At 39.4% G+C, this 21,819-nt stretch overlaps 1 non-coding gene across 1 annotated transcript; it reads left to right on the forward strand.

Moving 5' to 3' along the window:
• Positions 1–242: 242 nt before the first annotated feature.
• On the forward strand, positions 243–349 carry LOC148874530 (small nucleolar RNA R71). The gene has a single exon (XR_016106184.1). It is a non-coding gene; the product is annotated as a small nucleolar RNA R71 (small nucleolar RNA).
• The last annotated feature ends 21,470 nt before the right edge of the window (positions 350–21,819 follow it).

The raw sequence follows: 21,819 nt of genomic DNA on the forward strand, positions 1-21,819 counted from the left end.
TGAGTGCTCCTATTTGTGCAGATAGTGCTGTATAAGTGTCAACATTATGCAAGCCTTGTTGCTTCCTAGTTTGAGTTCTTTCCGAATGCCATTGATAGTTGTTGGCTGCCATTTCCTCAAAAAGTGCATGGGCAACCTCAGGAGTTTTATTATTTATGGATCCTCCGGCTGCAGCATCTAATATGGTCTTATTTGAGTCAGTAAGACCATTATAGAAAGTCTGCACTTGCAGCCAAATGGGGAGGCCATGGTGAGGAACTCTCCTTAACAGCTCCTTGTATCGTTCCCATGACTCATATAAAGATTCCCCCTCTTGTTGGAAAAAAGTAGTGATGTCATTCCTCATTTTAGCAGTTTTAGAAGGGGGAAAATATTTAGAGAGAAAACGGCTGGCCATTTCGTCCCACGTAGCTATTGATTCTGCCGGTAACGAATTCAGCCATGCTTTGGCTTTATCCTTCAAAGAAAATGGGAATAACCTCAACCTAATGGCGTCATCACTTACCCCATTGTGTTTGAAGGTGTCACAAATTTCTAAAAAGTTAGAAATGTGTGCATTGGGATCTTCGTGGGCCAATCCGTAGAATTGCACCGTGTTTTGAATCATTTGTATGATGGCAGGTTTGATCTCAAAGTTGTTAGCAGCAATATTGGGCCTGATAATGCTGGAGGCAGCTCCAGTGAGAGTGGGTTTGGCATAGTCCATCATAGTCCTCTGCTCAGCCATTTCTTGAGCTTCTTGAGCTTCTTGTGCTTCTTGTCTGACTTGCCTAACAGCTCTTAAACGGACACGGAGAGTCCGTTCAATCTCCGGGTCGTAAAGGATCTCTTCCAGTTCAGGTCTGCTTGTCATAAACTGTTAAGGTCAAAGCAATAAAAAGGCCAATATTCACAAAAGAAAATAAATAACTAATCCTATCACACTGAAAATGTAAAGTGAATTATTGGAATACAAAAACCTACATCCTATCATGAATAAATGAAGCTGATTATACTAAAAGCAGATTTAAACCAATCATCTTATTCAAGGTTCCTTTATCTACATCCATCGATTGCAACATCTGAATTCAGACCCAAATTAGTTGAGTTCAGATCTACAAGTCTTTGGCATTGTTAGTCCAGAGAAATTAACAAATAATAATTCAGATCTGAGATGTATATTCATACACACTCATTGGTATACATTACAATATAAATCCATTATGGTTGGAATCAAATCTGTGATGCTTTAGGGCTGAAATCAGATCTGATCTGAAAAATATATTAAAAGGATCTGAAATAAACTAAAACCAGTCCTGAGTTAGGCTTGGTTTAAGGATTTTAAGCTCTACAATTGAAGCCCAAACCTGTATAACTGATGCATATCAAACACTTGCTAAGACCTGAAAATCGGGTCTACAATGTTTGGTATTGCAAGCTATTTGGTCCACACAACTTTTGTAGAAATCTGAAATCAGGTCTGCATTATTGGCATTGCTACTGCTGCAAATTAGCAGGTTGTAGAACAGATCTGAGTTCAAATTCAGTTCATTCTCAAAAGAGATCAAAGCTGGTCTTCATAAAATTTTTTTTTTCTTTTTTCTTTTATTTTGCAAAGAGCATCCAAGAATGTGTGGGTGTTCGAAAGCACAAACCTGACCTGAAATCAGGTCTGCTAACTGTTGTACTATAGCAGCCCTGCTACAGATCTGAATGCTAATAGAAATACTTGGAAAGTGCTAATTTTTTTTTTTTTTTAAATAACTGAGGCATAACAATTATTCAATCCAAACATACACCTCCTTAGCTAATGTAGCTCGGTTACAAGTGGATAAAGCAAATGTTCAAGTCACCCAAAATCCAAAATGTGCTCTGTATCAGTTCAGTCCTCAACTATAGTTCAGATCTGTATCAGTTCAGATCTGAATTTTCTTTTTCATTCTTTGCTATCCAATTACCTTTGGGGTATGTCGGATTTATCATAGGGTGAATTGGGGTGATGATGGCACCCAATTCACCTTAAACTTGTATCAGTTCAGGTCTGAGTTCATCTGAACTCAGATCTGAACTGAGCAGTTCTGCAATAGCAGAATTCAGGTCTGAACTCAAGTCTGAGTTCGGATCTGAATTCTCAATTGCCTTACCTTCAGTTATTGCTATCAAATTGTTTTTGGGGAATAGCAGAAGTGCCCTAGGGTGAATTGGGGTGGTGATGACACCCAATTCCCCTCAAAATTGCATCAGTTCTAGTCTGAGTTCAGAGGAACTCAGATCTGAACTGTTGCAGATCTGCAATAGCAGAACTCAGATCTGAACTCAAATCTGAATTCTGATCCGAATTCTCAATTGCTCCTCTTGTTGTTCAAAAGATCTCCCTTTTTTTTTCATTTTATATATATTTTTTTTCTTTTTGTAATGAAAAAAGAAATAAAAGTCTAAAACACAAGTAATTCTTTTTGGCTGAGTGCTGCAGATCTGAAATCTGCTGATCTGAGTGCCGAATGCAACTCAGATCTGCAACACTCATGTTTTTGTGAATTTTTTCTTTTTTTTTTTTTTCTTTTTGAAGGGAACAACACCAAGATTGAATAGAAATCAAATATGCCTTTATTAAAATGAAACTGAAACCAGAAAAAGAAAGTAATCTACTTAAGAAAGAAGAAACATAACTACAGTAGTATAGCAGTTGCATTCAAAGCTAAAATGTAAAGTTAAGCAAATTAAACCAACTATGAATGCAATGCTGAATGATACCAGATTAAGAATGCTCAATGTTTCCTAATATTGCTTCTATAAATCCCCGGCAACGGCACCAAAAACTTCATGTGTGGCTCATTGTGACACTAGCAAGTGCACTAGCCGTTCAAGTAATAAAGTAGTGAGTGAAGTATCGTTCCCACGAGGATTTAGGAAACAATTACCAATACTAAATTGAGCACTTCTTATCTGATCAACAAATAAATCAAAACTTTAATGAAAGCTAAAAAATCCTAAATTAAAATCTATCTAAATCATTGGCCCAATTGCCTTCAAATCAGGTTAGAAGAGTAAGCAGTAAATGTCAATCTCAGAATTCAGCAATCTATCAATTTGGATCATTCAAATAAATCGTGATTGAGCCTTGGTTTGGTGAAACCCCAAGGTCATGAACAGCCTCTCTCAAGCGCATGTTCATCCTATGCATGAGTGATGGTTCTTCTATCTCTAACAAGAATCTAATCCCCATGCATGCATTTCTTCAAACACTTCTAAGGCATCAATTCAAATCTGAATTGATCACCAACTGAATTGTGCAAGTTATCTCTAACCTTGCACTCAATTCAGTTCTTGAATAGTAGATCTGAATTCCTAGAGTCTTTCTCAAGCACTCTAGGAATTCCAAGCTGTAGATTAATTCGGCCAATCTGAAAATTGCAGATCTGAATTCTCTTTCAAGCAATTCAGATCTTGCAATCTGAGTTTTGAAGGTTAGTTGGCCGAATTAATCTACAATAACACCCTTATTCAAGAAACTTCAAGTACAATTCATGACCATTTGAATGAATCAAAAAGAATTAGATTGCTGAACTGAAAATTTACAAGCTGAAATACATCAAGGAAGAATGGAAACAAGGAGAAAGAAGAAAGAAAATATAACAAAGAAACTGAATTCGAATCAAAAGAGAATGAACTACAATTGATTTATTACAAAAGATCTTTGAATCACAAACCCTCAATTCGAACTCACCTTCTCTTCTAGCTTGCTTGTCTTGAACTTCCTTCAGCCCTTCTTCTTCTTCTTCCTTGCGCCTAGCCTTCTTCTCCTCTCTTCTCTCAAGGTGGCCGAACCTCTAAGAGTGGGAGAGCCTTCCTCTCAAGCAATTGAACATCTCTCCCCCCTCCTGGAGGCCTCCTTATATAGTTTTTCAAGGGGGCTCTTGCCCCTTCTTGAAGTCTCTAGAATTTGGTGTATTACACCTCTCATGAACCTTCTAGAGTGCTCCCTTCTTCTCTTCAAGAAACTTCTAGGAGTTGCCGCCCCTAGCTCCCTTTGGGCTGCTATTTGGGCTACAACTTAGCTTGCTTTTGAGCTCATGTGGGCTACACTCTAGGCTGTTATTTGGGCTAAAAATGGGCTGGGCCGAAATTTCCTTCTTGCTAGGCTTCTTCCCTTGGGTTTTCCAAAGAGTTAGCTTGCACTACTTGGGCCGAATGAAACTCCCTTGCTCTCATGGATGGGTCGGGCTGAACTTGATAAATTTTGGGCTTTCTTTTCTTGCTTTTGCCTTCTTTTTCTTGATTTGGCTCCCCCTGAAATCTTTCTTGCAATCAAGCTAAAATAGGGCAAAATCTAATTAAACCAGCATAAAATTTCATGCAAAAACCTCATAAAATATAGATAAATTGTAGGTTCATCACTTTTCTATTAAACAACACACGATCCTATCATGAAAACATACCCATATGTAGACTTTCTATCATCTGGATCCAACTGGAAATCGGCATTAGTATACCCTAGTACTTGTAGTAGTGAACTACCATCGAATACCAGACAAAACTCTTTTATCCTTCGAAGGTATTTAAGTATGTTCTTCATAGCAGTCCAATGCTCATGCCCTGGGTTGGCCTAGAATCTGCTTACCACACTCACCGCCTGAGCAATGTCTGGGCGAGTGCACAGCATGGCATACATGGTGCTCCCTATAGTTGAGGCATAGGGAATGTCTCTCATGCTCTCAATATCCTCAGAAGTCTTGGGAGACATCTTCTTGGAGAGAGTGACTCTGTGCCTGAAAGGAACATTTCCTTTCTTGGAGTTCTCCATGTTATATCTTTTGACAATTTTGTCAATGTAAGCAGCCTGGGATAATCCAATTATCCACTTCGATCTATCTCTATAGAGTCGAAGACCCAGTATATTTGAAGCTTCTCCAAGATCTTTCATGGAGAACTGTTGTAATAACCATACCTTGACCGAAGTCAACATTCCTACATCATTCCCAATGAGTAGGATATCGTCCACGTACAACACCAAAAAGGTGATCTTATCCCCACTGGACTTCTTGTAAACATAGGGCTCATCATGATTCTGCTCAAAGTCAAACGTTTTGACGGCAGAATCAAAACGGATGTTCCAACTCCTAGAAGCCTGCTTAAGTCCATATATGGAGATATTATGTTTACATACCATGTATTCCTGACCAGCAGCAATGAAGCCTTGCGGTTGCTGCATGTAGATATCTTCACTAAGATCTCCATTCAGGAACGCGGTTTTGACATCCATCTGCCAAATCTCGTAGTCATGGTATGCTGCTACAGCTAGCAGGATCCTAATGGATTTAAGCATGGCCACGGTTGAAAAGGTTTCCCCATAATCGATGCCTTCTTTCTGAGTATACCCTTTCGCCACCAATTAAGCTTTGTAGGTCTCAATCCTGCCATCGAAGCCCTTCTTCCTCTTGTAGATCCATTTGCAACCAATTTCTTTTACCCTGGAGGGCGGATCTACTAGAGTCCAAACTCCATTGGTTTCCATCGAGTCCATCTCAGCTCTCATGGCCTCCACCCACTTCTGCGAATCTATGTCTAACATAGCTTCCGCGTAAGTTACGGGATCCTCCTCACTAGTTAAGGCTTCCACCAGGTAACTATCCTAGTCATAACCATATCAGACTGGTGGCCTGGATACCCGAGTGGATCTTCTAGGTTGGCCACTACCTAGAACTTGTGGGACATCTCCCACTGCTCCTGAGCTCTCCTCATCAAGAACTATTTCCTGACGATGGGTGTACATGATGTATTCAATTTCTAAGAATTGGGAATTTCAACTACAGAACACTTTCTGCTCACTTGAGTCATAGAATAGATAACCCACAAAATCTTTTGGGTAGCCTATAAATAGGCAACGGCTGGTTTTGGATTCCAACTAGTCCGCACTCATTTTTTAACTTGCATTGGGCAACCCCAAATCTTCAAGTGTCTTACACTTGGCTTCCTTCCGGTCCATAGTTTATATGGAGTTTTTGGAACTGATTTGGTTGGAACCCGATTCAGCACATAGATAGCAGTCTCCAATGCATTTCCCAAAAAGGATATGGGTAATTCTGAGTGTACGAGAAGCGACTGGACCGTGTCCAACAAGGTCCTATTCCTCCTCTCTGAAACACCCTTGAGTTGAGGTGTAGCAGGAGGAGCTAATTGTGACACTTTCCCGTTGACCTTCAAGTAGTCCCTGAATTTGTCAGAGAGATACTCCCCACCTCAATTCGATCAAAGGGCCTTAATTTGTCTCTCCAACAGTTTCTCGACTTCTTGTCTGAACTCTTTGAACTTTTCAAAGGATTTTGTCTTGTGTCTCATTAGGTACACATCCCCATATCATGAAAAATCATTTGTAAAGGTGATGAAATACACGTATTGATTGCGTGTCCTAACACTCAAGGAACCACATACATCTGTATGTATTAGGTCGAGTGTGCCTACACATCTTTCAGGCTTACTGTCAAATGGCCGCTTAGTCATCTTACCTTGGAGGCAAGGTTCACAAGTGGGAAGATTTTCTATGGTTAGAAAATCCAAAGGACCATCCTTTACCAGCCGTATGTTTCGGTCAACACCGATATGGCCGTCGGTAATGCCAGAGGCACGTGGGATTTTTTGTATCACGAGTCCTTTTCTTGGGTTTTTCAACTGACGTAGTTTCGGTTAAGTTAGTTTCCAGAGAAGGATGTAGAACATAGAGACCATTCTCCAGTTCCCCGCATGCGATGAATTTGTTATTCCATTTAACAGTAATCACATTACTAAAATAAACAGTATATCCATCAGCACACAGTTTAAAAATAGAAATTAAATTTCTTCTTAAGTTCTGTACATAAAGACAATCTTTAAGTACAAGCACTTCTTCTCTAAAAACTAATTATGTGGTTCCTATTGCCGCAGATGCAACACATGCAGTCGTTCCCAAGAATAGTGTCACTTCTCCTTCACTCAATCTTCTGCTAACTTTGAACCCCTGCTGTGAGTTATACCCATGAGTTGAAGCCCCAGAGTCAACACACCAAGACACAGAAATAACTAACATATTAGTTTCTATGACACAAGTTTCAATGTTACCTTTCTTAGATTCCAGGTAGGCAGGACAGTTTCTCTTCCAGTGGCCGGTCTGTTTGCAGAAGTGACAGACATCAGATGCCTTGTTCTTCTTCTGCTTCTTAGGCTTGGCAGCTTTCTTCTGGGGCTTCTTTGCCTTTCTCTTTTTCTTGCCCAATTTGTTAGCTTCAGCAAGCATAACCACAGGCTCATCCTTCTTAAATAGATCCTCGGCCCTCTGCAACATATTGCTGAGTTCCTGGACGCTGACATTTAGCTTGTTCATGTTGTAGTTCATTGTGAACGCATTGAAGGAAGAGGGCAAAGAATTCTGGATGGCATCCACTTACGTGCCAAGATTTAGCCCGGATCCAAGGGCTTCGAGTTCGTTAATGTAGCTCATCATCCGAAGACAATGGTCATGAACTTTCTACCCTTTGGACATCTGCGCGGTCATGAACAGTTTTAGGACCTTCTGTCGAGTAGAATGATTGATCTTCATATATTGTCTTTAGACTGTCCAATATGTCCTTGGCTAGTTTGATTTTATCGAACTGCCTCTGTATTGAGTTGTCTAGTGAGGCAATGACAAAGCAACGGGCTAGGGAGTTCTTATCCTCTAGAAGCCTTATCAACCAAATGCTTCGGGGCAGGATTTTTCACCACCTTATCTAACTTTTTGGAAGTTAGGACCAGCCTAAGATTTTTGTACCAGTCGGCATAGTTTGGGCCCTTAAGCTTGTTATCGTCTAGAAGCTTTGTGGATTGACAATTTTCCATTTTCTGATAAAATAGCAAAGACGTTAGTCCACAACCTTAGTTTGATTCATGTTACCTACATAGATATGGTTTTTTAATCTATGTTCCATTCCCATTTGTTCATCTCTGAGATTTCCCTCCTTTCTCAGTGATGGAGACGGCAAAATGTCTCTGGAAATGTGGGAAATCACATAGGGTGAGCAAAGCCAACTGTTTCAGCTGCAAAACCCCACCACCTTTCTATGACGGATCATATCCACTCATCGTATGAGTTTCCCTTTGGCCTTTGTCAGACAAGGTTCAGAGCCATTTTTAGGTAAACCTTTTTGTCTAGTGAGTGCTCACCCATCATGTTTAGGTTATGCCAAGGTACTGCGAGAGAGTTCCCATTTTCTAGTGAAGCCCCTCCCACATCGGTCTATGACGCCCTTATCATCTTATGAAACACTCTAACAGATCCAACAGCAAATGGATAGCCCAATTTTATGGTGTGTTTCCTCATTATTGAAGGACCCATCATTGTGCTAATGATGAAAGGCCTTTAGAGAGTCCATCATATGGATCTCCCTATCACATGCACTCATATTTGCTGGAGGGAAAAAAATTACGCCCTAGTTCTAATTTAGCTAAAACCAGAGTGGCTCCCACTGACTTTTATAAAGTCAGATTTCTGGTGGGCCTTAACGGCTAGGGTTTCCGCATGCATCCCTTTTTAGGGTAGTGGGGCCCACCAAGCAAGGAGGGGTTATCCAATGACCTTAAGGGACACCTTGGCAATGATGTGCATTCAGCCATGGTGTGTGCAAGAGCCACTAACGAGTCATCATGGGCCAAGTCCTTATGGTCCATGGTCACAACACATCAAACATCCAAACATCCAAACATCACATGTAAAGGAAGAATTGATCCAATCAATTAACTGTTGTAAAGCCCATTGAGCAACCCATTTAAAAAAAACCATAACATTAACAATTAATGTTGACTAGGTATATGGGGTGAATTGCAATTAGCCATTTGACCCATATAGCTTTTCTCACAAGAGTGGGCTTTTGCAGTTTTAACCTTTTAAAACGGGGGTTTATAGGTGGGCCGAATTAATCCCTACAGTTGAACATCATATTTGGAACTGCAAAAGGGAGAAAAATTGGACTGAAAATAGTCCCTTTCAGACCCCAGATTCGGTCCAAACAGTTTTGGTCCAATCTAGTCTAAAATTGTCCGAAACTGATTTCCGATTCAAGAATTACATCATGAAAGATCTAAAATTAATAATTTTGATTTTAAATAAACACAAATCAAATATGGACTATTCACACCACCTGCAAAATAGAGGTTAATCAATAGGGTTGCAATTTCACAAACTGCAAATAGCAGAAAGCGATCTCTCCATCTACAAATCTCCAGCGCCGCCTTCTTCTTCCTTCTTCTTTAATCAAGAAAATAAAAATTATAGAAATCCTATTTCTATTAATTAATTACATTCTTGATCAAATCCGATACATTTAGTCTAGAAAATAAAAAATAAAAAAAAACTATTTACAGATCGAATTGAATGAATAATAAATAAAAAGGGTGCACAGACCATCTACGCCAAATCAGCACTGCGATCTCCAGGTTCGAACAGCCCATTAAATCAAAATAAATAAAGAACAGTTCTAAATGAATTTTGGATTTAACAGAAATTAATTTCAGATCAATCGCCCTTAACAAGAAACAATTTCTTGAAAGAAAAAAATAATCTACGCAAATCTTGGCAAAACATCTTCTGTCCATCTGTGCAGGTTCAGATATGATTTTCCTTTGGTTCTAGATTCGAACCTGTGGCTCTGATACCACTGAAAGAATGGTACAATCCATCGTATGGACGCCATAAAGATTTTGGAATGGGTGGGTGAATTTCAAAACTTTTCCTACCTTCTTCTAGTTGGGAATCATATTCCCTAACTTAAGAATACAATATTCAAGGATCCTACTTGAATTATAATCGAACCAGATCTAAACCAAAGACAAGGGAGGAATTATACCTGATCTAGAGAAGCAGTATCTCCCAAAGTTGGTGTTCACACCCAAAGAGGACACCAAGATCCGCTCCTGCTGAAGATGACACAGCAATAGGTGGAACGGAACTAGCAGAGTGCATCCTACACACTGAATCCTTCGCAAGAATCCTCTGGAAACTCTGAGCACCAAATCTTTTCAGTTCTTTTTGTAAAACTGATATCAAGAACTGATTTCTTGATTTCTTTCCTTCAAAGATCGAATCTTGTTAGAAAAATGGCGGCAGCTGGAGGAGAACTCCTGAGATGAAGATGGCTGAAATCGCTTCTCTTCTCTCTGGAGTGTGTATGGTATCCAATCTCAATTCGCAGGATGTTTTTCTTGCACAAAAACCTAGATTCAAAATCTGATGATGTTTTCTTAGGGTTTCTCCTCTTTTCTTCTTGATTAAGAAACCTCCTAAGGAGCAGTTATCCCAATCCAAATTAGTATTTGGATAGGGGATGATCTTAATCCTATCTGCAGATTAGGTTAGCTTACTCTTGATCTTATCAGGAGGTTACTAGATTCAAATCTGATTTGAATTCGGTCTCCCAGAGTTGATAAGGTTAAAGGCCCAATCCTTTTGCTAACTTTAATCCCAAATCCGCCCCATAGATGGGTGATCATATCAGCCCAGCTAGAAATGAACTTTTGGCCCATTAAGTGTTCAGTGCTTAACAAGTTTGCAATTTGCTGCCCAGTTGGGCTTCTTTGTATGGCATGGGACCCAAGCATTGATCTACAGACCAGCCACATGGGTTCAGCCCAGTCGTTATTACAAGGCCTAGCCGAATTCATTGAGAAGCCAGTGAACCCCTAAGCCCATCACATGGACCCTATGGGCCCAACACTTACATTAAGTGGTCCCTGGGCCAAGCCATCTTATAAAAATCTGGGGATTGTGGGCAGGTGCAAGATTATCCCATCAGGTATTATCCCAAATGGCCTTACACTTAACCTCTTAGCCCATAATGATCAAGCACTGCCCGACAAGGGAGGGCCTCTCCCTCGGCTGCAAGGAACAGTGCTGCACTCTCCACTCACATGGATCCCGAGAACTAAAACCATTTGCAAACATTTTGAAACTGTATATATATATATATATATATATATATATATATATATATATAAATATATATATATAAATTTTGCAAAACAAAATTCCAATGATTGAAATCAACTGCCGATAGTTTGGTTTCCATCAGAGAGAGTGCATTTCCAATCATTACCTTTATTTGATAAAGGGGCTGATCCTATCACTATGATCACCCACTCAGATGAATTCTCAGACTACCCCAACATGCCCAGGTTTTAGCCCCCGCTAAGGATCTCACTGATTGAAATATCAAAGATAGCCCGATCCGACACCTAGTGAAGTATCATAATTGAGTCTAGGGGTTTGGTGTAACTTTCTAGTTTTGCCCATCTATCTCCAAGGTCTAGGGCAATACTGGAAATCTGGTCCGGTTCAAGGGTTCCAGTAATCCCATACTACATGTGCCTTGGGTCTTACCCTAGTGGCCGAGACAGGCCATCCCAACACTTGGTGGCACACCAGTATCAGCCTTGGCAGGATAAATCTCCCCAGACTTATCCAATGGCTGTGAACATTTAAAACTAACACGAGTCTCAATAAGTGTCCAGTTTTAGGGTCTTACACAGAATTATACCAAACAACATGAATCAAACATGCACTTTATTTATTTACACTAAATATCAAAAGTACATCAAATCAAATTGAAGCTAAGGGCATACAAAACTGTCCAACACATTCTTGGATGTTCCTTGCAAAATTTCAAAAAATTTTCTTCTATGATGACCAACTTTGATTTCTATTGAGAATGAACATGAGGTTTGATCTGAATTTAGACCAAGATCTGCTCTGCAACTTGCTAAATTGCAACAGTAGCAATAATGCAGACCTGATTTTAGATGTCTACAAAAGTTGTGTGGAATGAATAGCTTGGTTTACATAAACTAGAAAGCTATGGGATCTATATGGTTATGAACTGATATGCATTTGCATGGACTTGTAAGATCTAAAGCAAAACATGGTCTGAATCAACGGTGGGCTGAACTATTGCCATTAATCCAGATTGCAACAGCATATACAGGTTGTATGCATTGTAGACCTGATTTCAGGTCTAAGATTATGAGCTATACAATTGCATAGCTTAAAACCCTGAAGCCTTACAGTTAGCAGACCTGATCTCAGCCAGATTATTTATGATAGATGTGAGTACTTTGAATAAGATGTGAATATTGGAACTTTGATTGGGACCCCAGCCCTAATCAATTCAAATCTGATTCCAGCCCTAATTGATATATCCTTGAGTGCAACATATTGCAGATCCACTAACCTGGCATCAAGTAGCTGCTATATTTGATTGAATAATTAGCTTTTGTATTTGGTTTCAGCTGCTGTAAAAACTCTCAATGCCCACCAATTTCAGTATCAGTGGCTACTGTAATTTCAGATCTGAACTCAGATCCCAAGGTGGGCTGTTCTCACTAGGTAAGTTTGCAGATCTGATTTCAGGTCTCTACAATCAATTGAGGCATACAACATATTGCAGATCCACTAACCTGGCATCAAGTAGCTGCTATATTTGATTGAATAATTAGCTTTTGTATTTGGTTTCAGCTGCTGTAAAAACTCTCAATGCCCACCAATTTCAGTATCAGTGGCTACTGTAATTTCAGATCTGAACTCAGATCCCAAGGTGGGCTGTTCTCACTAGGTAAGTTTGCAGATCTGATTTCAGGTCTCTACAATCAATTGAGGCATACAAGACATATAAGTTGGGACTTGAAAGAGAAGTCTTAAGCTCTTGAGTTCAGACTTATTTCAGACCTAATTGCATCAGATTTCATACCCACTTATTGATATTAGGTTTTTTTGTAAGTAATTGTTCTCAAAAGATAAGATTTCAGGTCTGATTCTATAAGGTTAGAGCCTGAAGAGCAGCCTAAACATCCTAAATTCAGCAATGATTTCAGATCTATTTATAGTAGATCTTAAATATGTTTACTTCTGTTCATTTAAGTTTAGAACAGTGTGTAATAAACTCCATTGCTAATTTAGCTACCTCTCTTTTCCATAGATGATCTACTTCACACTTGAAGGCTGGTCTAAGTTTCAGTAATGGAGCTATGCTTTTCTAGTTTGCAAATTTCAAATATATATATATATATATATATATATATATATATATATAAAATAAAAATAAAAAAAGCAAATAACTTTGGTTGTGCGCTATTCTATACATCAACAATCTTTTTATTGCTTGGCTTTTGATACTTATTCTTGAAATTTTTCTTGTGGATAGAATTTAGACTTCTTAGCTTTGTAAATTTCTCTTTAACTTGTAATTTGCTGCTAGATTAGGATTACTGATTGGTTAAACTATTTACATTCTTTTGGATTGTGTATAGTAGTCTTTTTATTGCTTGGCTTAGATTGTTTATTATCCAGGGAGTCCTCTATTCACCCTTCTCTTTACTTGATATTGCTCTTGTTAAATTTATTGTGATTCCCTAACACGAGGAACATTGATGACAATGTTCATCTTAAGTGTGGGGGAGTGAGCCTGAGGCTAGGGTGTGGGGGCTGAAACCATGCACCTCATTCACCCCAACACACATATGCAAGAAATGACATATCCAAGTAGACTGGAACCCCTCAAGTTCATTGCTATTTATTGGGTGATTTTTAAGAAGGAATACAATGAGTTGAGGGAGACCAATGTATTTGTTAAGTTTTTATTCTTGTGAATGACCCAACTTAGTATATGCAAGAGAAAAAATGGGAGCTAAATATGTCTTTCAGCATAACTAGCCTTAACTACCTTCATGTGTATGAAAGCACTTGATTTCATTGTTAATGGTCAAGAAAGCTAGTGCACATTTGAATTGCTAATACATGAGATTCAATAAGGACAAAGCCCAAATTGACTCCGCTATTTTGAACAGAATAGTAAAACTAGTTGCTCAGAACATGAGTCTTGTTATCTACCTCAAGCATGTGACTAGTGAGAGATTGAGCATAAAATGCACTCACACTAAAAGAAGAAGAAAAGGGTGAGATGGAGTGGGGAATCGACATCCTGCTGCTGATTTGAAATACCTCACTAGCCCCTGGCCCTTTGCGTAGTGGGGAATGGACATCCTTGGTCCTTTCCTGCCAGCAATAGGGTAGAAGAGGTTCTTGGTTGTAGCAGTAGCCTATTTTATGAAATGGGTGGAAGTCGAACCCTTGGTAATGATCACAACCCACAACATATGGAATTTCTTCTAGAAAAACACACTATATCGCTTCTCAAGTGCTGATATCCGAAAATGGGAAGTAGTTCGAAGATGTTAAGTTTCAAAACTGGTGTGCCGAAATGAGGATTCAACAAAATTTTACCTTAGTGGCACACCCCTACGTGAACGGGCAAGCATAAGTGACTAATAGAGCAATACTTCACAGATTGAAAGCTCGCTTAGCCCAAGCCAAGGGATTGTGGGTGGACGAACTGCCCAGTGTCCTTTGGGCCAATCGAACTACTATTAAGACCGCAATAGGTGAGACCCCTTTCAACCTTACGTATGGTACAGAAGAGGTGATCCCGATGGAAATAGAGGTGCCCACATTACGGTTGGAGGCTTATGATAAGAAAATGAACGATGATGAGCTCTGTACCAACCTAAACCTGGTAGAGGAGGTACGGGACCTGGCTTACATTCAGACTGTAGCTTACCAACAAAGAGTAGCTCGGTACTATAATGCTTGGGTCAGAAAATGACACTTCCATATTGGTGACCTGGTTCTTCGTAAGGTTATGGTACCTGAGCCCAGTGTAGGTAAGCTCAGACCAAACTGGGAAGGTCCGTACCATGTAATGCGGGTATTCGAGGAAGGCACATATGAGCTCAAGACTTTGGAAGGGAAGCAGGTACCTAGAGCATGGAATATCGATAACCTAAGAAGGTACTACTTATGACCGACTAGAGAGAGGACTGCGAGTCACTCCCAGGAGCCTAAGGGCTATGGTGTCGAACTGACAAAAGACCTCGACACTAGGATAAGTCCTAGTTGCCTCTTCGGCATAGGCAGAACAAGTTCTAGTCGCCTCTTCAGCATGGGCAGACAAGTCCTAGTCGCATCTTCAGCATAGGTAGACAAGTCCTAGTCACCTCTTCAGCATAGGCAAACAAGTCTTAGATGACTATGAGGCATGGACAGCTTGGGTAGAAACCCTACGGTGTCTCACCTTGGCATACAACAACGTAAGGTTAATCCCACCTGCAGTCAAGCTCGTTAGCTTGACACTTAGGGATAACCGACACTTAGGCAAATGAGTGACACAGGCATAGACAGATCGGGTATGTACCATACATTGTCTGTTCGCCCTGGCATACAATGGCAATTAGATTATTCCTGCTAGTGTCAAGCTCACCAGCTTGGGAGTAACCTATACTTAGAAAAAAGTTCACTCCTATTTGGTCGAGCTTACTAGCTTGGGAGTAACTTATACTTAGAAAAAAGTTCACTCCTATTTGGTTTAGTTCGCCAGCTCGGGAGTAATCTACACTTAGAAAAATTTGCACACAAAGATTACAAAACACTTGTATTTCATTGATATAGAACTTCAAGTACAAAAAAAAAATTATAATTGACCAAGCTCAGAGGCTTGGAACATTGAGCATCACAAAAAGAAGGGGGGTCCAAGAAAAGAGGCTTCAATCAGTCCAGGGCTCTTCATCCTTATTGGAGACTTTGGCAGGAGAATTTGACTCCATACGGTCCTCACCAATACCAGTCTCCTCTTCGTCGTCAAGCAGGTCGTCATCACTCTCTGCTTTGGAGTCCGGATCTTTGGAAGCTTTGATGGCCATCTCCTTGGTGATCTTCGATGTTGTTATGGTGTTAAGGTCGAGGTGGGGAAATTCACGTTGGGTCAACCACTTGCTGAGTTTGATTCCCTTGCGGTAACCCGCTGCCCCTGCCTCGACCAGCCTTTATCGAAGCTACATTGAGGACTTGTACTCCTCAACAGCCTTAACCTTGGCCTCCTCCAATGCCTAAAGCAGTAGCTCAGTTCGTTCCTTCACGTGGGCCTCGAGGTTCTCGACCTCCCTCTTCAATGTCGTTTCACACTCCTCGAGCTCCTTCTTCTTTGACATCACCAGAGTTAGTAGATCCTTCTTAACTTGCACGTCATTCTTCAGTTGGTTGATTTCGTTGTGAGCTAAGTTTAGTTCGGCGTGGGCATTTCGAAAAGAATCCTCGACTTTGAGAGCCCACTTCCTCGGAATGATAAGCCAAGGCATGGATGGAGGAGTTCACCTGCCAAGAGAAGAAAATGAGTATCAGTATACAAAAATCTAAGTACGAGACAATTTGAAAGACAAGTTCAAGAACGTACCACCATACAATGCATAGCCGCACGGGCCCCAAGCTGAGTGATTGGCAAGTCGACCCAATGAGCGACCTCCTCAATGAATACCGCATCCTTGCTCTTGAGAAGGCTAAACTTTGGAGTCAAAATGCTCCAAACTGGAGCATTGCTGCCTGAAGAAGTAGCAGTCACTGGGATGAGCTTTGAAGACGTAGCATCGTCGAGCATTTGGGGTGGGGTGGGCTTGCCCGAGTTCTCGACCAGATCGATCACAAGAGGCTGTTCGGCAATTGGTGGGTGCTCAAGCTTAGGAATGACAACCTTAGTTCTGGCTACTTCACTCTTGACGCGAGCCTTTTTGGAGGCTCTCTTCTTCTTCTTCCCCTTCGTCATGCTCCCGAAGAGCTCATCGGCAGGGATGTCATTCATGGTAGCTGATATGAAAACAAGCTAAGTCATATACAATACCAAAGTAAAATGAACAGAAAAAGTATGGCAAACAACGGCCTACCAGGAGGATTCAGGCAGGCCTTCATGAGCTTCTCCTCGATCATGAAGTCTTCAAACTTCAGGCCAAGCTTCGCCCAAGACTAGACCACCTCCCTTGTCTTCAGGACCAATCTAATGCCGGGGTCTACCCTCCAATGAGTCAGGAAGGGCCACCCCTCGGTGTTGTAGACCATGAAGTAACGCCTCTTCCAAGATGGGACCTTATTAGGGAGCTCGTGCAACAGTTTGTATCGAAGATGAGGTGACAAGTAGTAAGTTCGCCTGTGCTCAGGCAGAACACAGGACAAATTTTTCTTAATGGAAAGAATTGAAGAAAAGACATCGAGGTTGATGAGAATAAAATCTATCATATTTTATCCCCTAATATTCTATCTTTTATACTGAATTAGTACTTAATTAGACTCATATTTCTTGTGATTCGGTTCAAGGCATGAAAGAAGGCATCAGGAGCAAAGAAAGACAAATTGGATGATTTTTCACAATTTCGACATTGTTCAATAATCTGGGCCTCACTCGCGTATCCAAACTCCAATTTGGCTGATTCAAGACCCACTGGAAAGATAAGAGAAAAATCCATAGCTTTCATGTTCTGGGATTGTCAAATCCGGGCCCGAAGTTGGGGCAAATTTGTAGGAAGGCCAAATCCATAACTGAAGCCCAATTTGCAAAAAAGCCTGGCTGAAGCCCAATTCACAGAGGAGGTTTAATACGAATCTAAGAATAAGAAACTGAGAGGACTCTTTCCAGATCTAAATTCTTGATGTAATCTTAGAAAGATAAAGGGATTGAGTTCATTAGATAAAGAGATAAGAGTACGATTAGAATATGACTTTCTATTCTTGTAAGATAAACTTCAAGAGGAAGTAGGAGACCACCCCCTCCCCTTTAAGCTATATAAAGGTGGGTGGACTAGCTTAAGGGATCACTCAATCTCTGGATTGAATCAAGAAGCAAAGGAGCAATCAGTCAATAAGGGAGAAGACAAATCAAGAAACTGAGGGAAGGTGATCAAGAATTCAGGAAACTTCAAGAAGAAGGTAGCGGCAAGAAGAGGAGATCTCAGCACCATGGGCGAATTCATGAGATCTTTCTTTCCCTTTGTTTGCTTTAATTCTTTTATCATGAACTGATTTGTTTCTTGATAGGGCTATGGAAAGCCTAACCATGTTAATGAATATATTTTTATCTTTATGATTTATCCAAGATTGTGATTTCCATATAGTCTATGAATTATTATGCTTAATGCAATTAAGAGCTTGGCCACCTCTTAATTGATTTGAGTTATGTGAATGAATTGAGAGAGAGGAATTCACATAATCGACTGAATAAATCATTGTGTGAATTGAATGGTATATAGAGATATATATACATGATTCATCTGAATTTAATGGTTTTTCTTGGACTTTATGCATTTCCATCTTGAGAGCTCTACTCGAGAGATCGAAGGGTTACCTAATGGACGTAGTTTTAATATATCTCGAGAGAGAATATTAAATAAAATTGGAAAGACCTCAGCTTATTGGAATGACAAATAATCTTGATTAATCGAATCCATTAGTATTTATTACATTGGTTAGGTGGACCTAAAAGTCCTAGTGATTTCATCCATTGCATATTCGGTTAGTGATCACCCTTTGCTTTTATTTTCTTTTTCCAGTTTTTATTTCTAGTAGTTTTTGCTCAAATCTGAATTTTGGTTGTCCAAATAATTAGGGAAGACTATGGGTTTAATACTTATTTTGTTAAATCCCCATGGGAACGATATTTTTTATACTACTTGTTAACTAGTGCATTTGCTAGGGTTATATATTCATAGCTATCAAGTTTTTGGCACTGTTGCCAAGGATTTAATCCTAAAATAATATTAGAACTTGTTAACCTTGATTAATTTGGATTGTTATTTCTGTTTTTATTATTTTATTTTGTTTTTTTTTCTTATTTTTGTTTGAATTCTTTTTTTATTTAAAGATATGCTTGGGAAGTATCCTCACCATGAAATACCAGTTTGGCATCAAAATCAAACTTTTTATAATGGTATTACTCCATCCTATCACTCCATTATTGATGCAGTAGCAGGTGGCACAATTATGAGGAAACCTGCAGAGGAAGCCTATGATCTAGTGGAAGAAATGTTATCAAATAGCTTCCAATGGAGTAATGACCGAACCCATCAAAAGGGAGTACACCATATCGATCCCCTTGCAGCCATATCGGCTCAACTTGCTAATTTGAATATGAAACTTGACACTTTTAATGTTGCAGGTATTAATGCATCATCTAGCATCCCATGCGATTTATTAGGACATACTAAATCTGATTATCATTTAAATAGTCCTTTTATTTACCATGAGAATGCTAATTTTATCTCTCATACTGGCAGGTCAAACTTCAACCCATATTCAAATACATACAACCTAGGGTGGAGGAATCATCCAAACTTTTCATGGAGCAACAATCAACCAATGGCACCCATGGGATTCCAACAACAGCTGCCTCCACAAGAAAAAAAGAGTAATATGGAAGAAATGATCTCTAAGTTCATTAATGCTACTGAAGCAAAGTTCCAAGAGCATGATAAGAGGTTCTTAAGTCATGAAGCATCAATCAAGAACTTAGAAGTTCAAGTGGGGCAGATTGTAAATCTGTTGTCGGAAAGAAAAGAGGGATGATTGCCTAGCAATATAGAGAAGAACCCAAGGGAGCAAGTGAATGCCATTCATGAGACCTAGAATGATGATAAGGAAGTTGAGGCAGCCGATTCTCAAATGGAGATCAAAGGGAGTACACCTAAACTGAGTTTAGATGCTATTAAACTTCCTCTCCCTTACCCTGAAAGAGTTTTGAAAGATAACTTAGATGAGGAAGTTAAGAAGGTTCTGAACTATTTGGAGGACGGTCAAGAAGGACAAGGTAATGCTCATTATATTATGTTTCCGATTTCTAATAAGAGACCGTTACCCTCTGTTTTGTAGGCCCCTATTCCATATTTAAACCCACCCATGATGGATGGAAGGGGAGCACACCAAAAGCTAAAACCACGAGAGTTAGAGGATCTGATTCATGATAGGGAAGTTTGTTTTTTTCCTTTTTCTTTTTTACATTTCTAGTTTAGTTTTGCTTCCCTTTCTTTGCATTTAACCTCACATTGGGGACAATGTAAGTTTTAAGTGTGGAGAAGGGGATTTAGGATTTAGGATTTAGGTTAGAATTTATTGATTTAGGTTATTTTTTTTATGATTCATACAAAAAAAATCAAAACCTCAACTCTTTTAAAATCAATTGAAACAATGTTCTAGGAAAACTCTTGTGAACCTAGTAATGAAGTACAATCAAGGGGTACATGACTTATCTAAAGCCATTTCCAGTTAAGCTAGTTCTAAACTCAGGTTTAAATAAATGGGATAGTTGTTTTACCATTGCTACAATTGGTAGGATGGAGCATAAAATGCACCTGCCAACCAAGTAATTCAATGGTAGGATGAAGCATAAAATGCACCTACCATCCAAGTAATTCAATGGTAGGATGGAGCATAAAATGCACCTACCAACCAATCAATTCAATAGTAGAATGGAGCATAAAATGCACCTACTATCCAGCAAATTCAACAGTAGGACGGAGCATAAAATGCACCTACTGGCCGAGTGATCCAAAAGTGAGATGAAGCATAAAATGCACACACTCCAAAAAAAAAATAAATAAAGAGAGAGAGAGAGAGGTTTTCCCTGATTTACTACTTGGTTTGCAGTAGAAAGAGTTGGATTGGCTGATAGATGAGTTGAGTATAATTTGGTTGTGTTGATTTAATGGTTTGCAATAGTTAACCTAGAATATTTGTGGAGAAAGAGAAAGGAGAGTTGAGTTTAAAAATCGGTAGGAAAGTTAATTTTTTCCTGCTTTATTTCTTGCTTGAGTTTTGTCTTGCCCGAGAACGGGCAAGAGTTTAAGTGTGGGGGGATTTGATGAGAATAAAATCTATCATATTTTATTCCCTAATATTCTGTCTTTTATACTGAATTAGTACTTAATTAGACTCATATTTCTTATATTTCGATTCAGGGCATGAAAGAAGGCATCAGGAGCAAAGAAAGACAAATCAGATGATTTTTCACTATTTCGACATCATTCAGTAATATGGGCCTAACTCACATATCCAAACTCAGATTTGGTTTATTCAAGACCCACTGGAAAGGTAAAAGAAAAAGCCACAGATTTCATGTTTTGGGATTTCACAGATTCGGCCTGCATCGAAGTTAAATCCGGGCCCAAAGTCGGGGCAAATTCATAGGAAGGCCCAATCAGCAGCTGAAGCCCAACTTGTAGAAAAGCTTGGCTGAATCCCAATTCATAGAGGAGGTTTAATATGAATCCAAGAACAAAAAACTGAGATGAGTCCTTCCAGATCTAAATTCTTGATGTAATCTTAGAAAGATAAAGGGATTGAGTTCATTAGATAAAGAGATAAGAGTACGATTAGAATATGACTTTCTATTCTTGTAAGATATACTTCAAGAGGAAGTAGGAGACCACCCCCTCCCCTTTAAGCTATATAAAGGGTGGGGGGTGGATGAGCTTAAGGGATCACTCAATCTATGAATTGAATCAAGAAGCAAAGGAGCAATCAGTCGATAAGGGAGAAAACAAATCAAGAAACTGAGGGAAGGTGATCAAGAATTCAGGAAACTTCAAGAAGAAGGTGGCGGCAAGAAGAGGAGATCTCAGCACCATGGGCGAATTCATGAGATCTTTCTTTCCCTTTGTTTGCTTTAATTCTTTTATCATGAACTGATTTGTTTCTTAAAAGGGCTGTGCAAAGCCTAACCATGTTAATGAATATATTTTTATCTTTATGATTTATCCAAGATTGTGATTTCCATATAGTCTATGAATTATTATGCTTAATGCAATTAAGAGCTTGGCCACCTCTTAATTGATTTGACTTATGTGAATGAATCGAGAGAGAGGAATTCGCATAATCGACTGAATAATTCATAGTGTGAATTGAATGGTATATAGAGATATATATACATGATTCATATGAATTTAATGGTTTTTCTTGGACTTTATGCATTTCCATCT

This window comes from Nelumbo lutea, chromosome 1 (genome assembly GCF_056320005.1).
Source record: "Nelumbo lutea isolate HS-2025 chromosome 1, American lotus-T2T, whole genome shotgun sequence".
NCBI lineage: Eukaryota > Viridiplantae > Streptophyta > Magnoliopsida > Proteales > Nelumbonaceae > Nelumbo > Nelumbo lutea.